Raw genomic sequence first — 4,543 nt, 5'->3', positions numbered from 1 at the left:
ATTGAATTGGTTAATATATAATTGTTTTGGTTCAATGAGACTAATAGTTCAGGAACGGCGTTGGTCGTAGACCTTCTCCTCATTTCCGGGGAGTTAGAGACGTCTCGAACCATAACCTCACTATAAAAATCTCAATTTATTAGGTAAAATAATATTGGCTTATTTTTAGAATTAGGTAGCAAAATAGGCTGAGGAATTGTTTTCTATATACAGGATTAATAGCTTAGAGACAGCATTGGTTGTAGACCTTCATCTCGTTTTCGGAGAAGTTAGAGACAACTCGAACCGTAACTTTACTAAAAAAATCCATAAAATTTATTTAGTATAATAGTTTCTAATTATTTATAGATATAGGATTTTAGTAATAAAATATTTTATTAATGATATGTATATAGGACGTTAAAAGTTCAGAGATAGTGTTGGTTGTGGACCTTCTTCTCATTCTCGGAGAAGTTAGAGACAACTCGAACCATAACCTTACTATAAAATCCCTAAAATTAATTTGATAATATAATTTCTAATCATTCATACATATAAAATTTTAAGATAGTTTATTAATTATATATATAAGGAATTAATAGCTTAGAGACAGTATTGGTTGTAGACCTTCTTCTCGCTTTCAGAGAAGTTAGAGACAACTCGAACCGTAACCTTACTATGAAAATTCCATAATTAATTTATTTTACTAATATAATATTGGGTTATTTTTTTATATATAAAATTCTGAATGATGAAATACCTTTAATAATTGCTAGGGAATTAGGTGATAAATATTATTTTAATTTGGGTACATATTGAACTAACATCGTTGGAGTTTAGTTGTATAAAGCATAAAGCCTAACAAAAACAAGAAATAATATTCAAACCCTATTAGTATAACAAAACACAAATGATAAGAAAATGAATAAAGAAAACACAAACTTAACAAAAGGGAACAGGGGTTACATACGGGTTCCTTAGAACCCAAAAATCCCCAAAGGGATTTCCCTAACCCTCTCTCTTTCCTAACCCTCCTCTCCCTTAGCTTGGTTCGCGACGGTAGCCAAGGAGGTGGCGTGGTGGTGGCAAGGGTGGCGTTACGGTGGTTCACGTTAGGGTTGTCTTCTCCTCCTCCTCCCCTTTGATGGGTTGCGATTCAGGTGATGATGGTTCTTGGACGAGGAGGTTATTCGCGGTTGGGATCCCTACATCCTCTTTAGTTCCAATGAAGGTGAACTCATCTCCTTCTTCACTTTTCGTTTCTTATTCGATTGGCTTCGGTAATGTTGGTTTGCTGTTTGGGTTTTTTCGATAGGTGAATCGAGGGAGAATGAAGACGGTATGGTGAAGTGGTTCGCGGTGGCTTCCGGTTTACTCTCACGAGGGTCACCGAAGTAAGGTAGGGATTCATTTACTCTTACTTTTCTATTTGCTTACTTATTCTATTAATTATGATTTTTATCATGTTTATAACTTCATATCCTTGTTTAGGCTTATTAAGATCGAGGAGAGGATCGAGTGCGGATTTCATCGGTGGAACCCGAATCTTCACGGTGGTTCTTGGGTCTGGTTCTCACTCATATTAGGATTTGCATCAATGATGACATCGAGAATGGAAACCGCATTCTCTGTTTCGGTACTCTTCTTTGATCTCTTATCCTTTCTATTTGATTTTAAAGCATGAATTTAATCTGTTTATGTATAACCGATTTTGACAAGTGGTTGGTTGACAATAAACCATAATACATATGAGGATGGATGTCTATGTTTATATCAAAATTGACGAGTGTTCTGTATGATAGGTTGGGAATATTTAAGAATCAATCGTATAAGTCTAAAACATGAACCTAATGAAAGGGGTCATTTTTTATGGTTTGATTGCTTACCTGAAGGTGTGCTCTCTGCTATATGATGTGTATGCTGCCACTTTGCGATGTTTGTGAAATGCGAGCCCGTCTTTTAGATTGAGTTTGCTTGGATGTATGGAAGTAATGCTTTGATTATGGCTGTATGCGATGTAGGACTTTCTTCTAGGCGCCACTCCTTCTTTTTCTCCAGAATCCTCTCTGATTTCACTGTTTGTTCTCTCTTGTATATGCTGTGTGTTATGGATGGTAGTATGCTTTCTCTGCTTGCTCTTTTTGGCCTCTCCCCTTTTGCTGAGTTGTGACAGGTTATGTATAAATATAGCTGCTTTGTATCAAGTGTTTTCTCTTTTTTTTCCCTGATTACTTCCCTCTGTTGTGATGTGTCACATGTTAATATAGATACTCAAGTGTTTTCTCCCTCCGATTTATGTATCCTTTTTCTCTATACTTATGCTGCTATATGACCAGTTTTTTGCTCTGTTTTCGATTGTCCTCCTTCTGATGCCTCTATAGTGGTGTTTTTATAGCTGGTTGTTTGCTTTATGTGAGCCTTTTAAACTGCCAAAAATGTGTAACATACTGCAACTGTTGATTCTCTGATTCAATGCATTGAAGCTGCCAATGAATATTGCCATAATACCACATCTGTTTTCGTTTGGGATTCTTTTTGTAATCAATGGCTCTTTCTCTATAGATTAGTCTCATAAGTGCTATGTTATTTAGTTGCTTGCCTTTCTGATTGCTATAACCATTTATTTGTGATATTCTGGCCATTATGTATGATTGTAACTGAAATGATAATGATTTCAAATTACTTCTGCTTAGTGCTGTCCTTTGGGATTTTATTAACTGATAATTTATGGCTGGTTTGATGTGTTTGAAATACTCTTTTGAGTTCTGTTGTGTATCTGTTCCTGAATTCCCGTGATGCACGTATTATATGATTTATGTCTGCTTCAATGTGTTAAATGCTCTCTGAGTTGCTATGTTCCTTTGAACTTTTCTTCTGTTGCTCCTTCTTTTACTCCTCATAATTAGTTCTTCAAGTGTTGATGGCCTCCTAACCATGTCACTAATATTATTATCTTCAGGAGTTTGTTCTTTTTGATATGCCTGTTGCATGGCTGCTTGTGCTACTGTTGATGAATTGAAGAAGTTGCTACAGGTTTGGTTTCTAAAGTTTCAGTGAGGTTTTGATTGTGACAACTACTTTACTCAAAGCATGATCGGAACCTGGCTCCAAATCTGGATGCTCTACAATAACATTGTCAAGTCCAGCTACCTTTCCACTTGCAACATTTATGACACTGTCATCACAGGAAATCTGTAGAATATAGATTATGAATTGATTCCAAGAGCTTAGGCACTGTTTTCTTTGGATCCACATTAGTAGCAGCTTCGAAGGCTTCCATAGAAGATTTGTAAATGGTTGGTGAGTGAGAGATGATACATTCATTCACGTGATTAATTTGTTTGAGAGGTTTAAGCATGTCAAAGCATATGATAATCTGTTTGCGACTTTCTTTCTTGAATATGCAAGTAGTCTATTATTTTCTTGCCACACTAAGACCAAGGATTAATGGATATAGATTGCCATTCATATAAAAAATGTGAGGACTCACGTTTTGACTCTAACAACCTTGTGAGCAGAATTCATTCCCTAATCTAATCCGAAACACAAAGTTCAGTGAATCTGTGAATTACAAGTTCTTAAAATCATATTTAAACATCTTCATGTCTAATGCTTGTGTTGAAAAATCATTACCTAAATTAATTTAATCAAGGATAACGTGTTTGCACTTTGAACATCACAAGACTATGATCTGTCTAATGAGCAATAAAAATAAAATAAAATAAAAAAAAGATAAAATCTTTAACAAATTGAGTGTTTATTGATCAGGGAAAATTCTTATGAGTCAACCGATGCGAGGAGACTATGAAACTACGCCGGATAAAATTGAGTGTTCACAATGAGGATGAGGATGAGGATGCGGATGAGGAAGATGATGAGGATGAGGATGCGGATGAGGATGAGGAAGAGGATTAGGGTTAGGAATAGGATTAGGTTTAGGTTTAGGATTATGATTGGGATTAGGATTTGGATTAGGATTTGCATTAAGGAGAGAATAAGGATGAGGATGAGGATAAGGATGAGGATGAGGATGAGGATGAGGAAGAGGATGAGGATGAGGAAGAGGATGAGAATCAGGATGAGGATGAAGATGAGGATGAGGATTAGGATTTGGATTAGGATTGGGAGTAGGATTAGGATTAGGAATAGTTTTTTCATCAGGATGAGAATGAGGATGAGGGTGGGGATGGGGATGGGGTTGAGGATGGGGATTGGGATGGGAATTGCGATGAGGATGGGGATGGGGATGAGGATGAGGATTAGGATGAGGATGAGGATGAGGAAGAGGATGAGGAAGAGGATGAGGATGAGGATGAGGATTAGGATTAAGATTAGGAATAGGATTAGATTTAGAATTAGGATGAGGAATAGGATTTGAATTAGGATGAGGATGGGGATGAGATGAGGATGAGGATTATGATTATGATTGGGATTAGGATTAGGATTAGGATTAGCATTAGGATGAGCATGAGGATGAGGATTAGGATTAGGATGAGGATGAGGATGAGGAAGAGGAGGAAGATGAGGATGACGATGAGGATAAGATCAGGATGAGGATGAGGAT

The 4,543-nt window shown here is 36.6% G+C and overlaps 1 long non-coding RNA gene across 1 annotated transcript; it reads left to right on the top strand.

The window, feature by feature from the left end:
• Positions 1–1,071: 1,071 nt before the first annotated feature.
• LOC109340162 lies at positions 1,072–3,341 on the top strand. The gene is made up of 3 exons (XR_002106757.1): positions 1,072–1,378; positions 1,471–1,615; positions 2,939–3,341. It is a non-coding gene; the product is annotated as an uncharacterized LOC109340162 (long non-coding RNA).
• Positions 3,342–4,543: the final 1,202 nt, after the last annotated feature.

Source organism: Lupinus angustifolius, unplaced genomic scaffold (assembly GCF_001865875.1).
Source record: "Lupinus angustifolius cultivar Tanjil unplaced genomic scaffold, LupAngTanjil_v1.0 Scaffold_145_25, whole genome shotgun sequence".
NCBI classification, from domain to species: Eukaryota; Viridiplantae; Streptophyta; class Magnoliopsida; order Fabales; family Fabaceae; genus Lupinus; species Lupinus angustifolius.
This window is presented reverse-complemented; position numbering and strand designations above follow the sequence as displayed.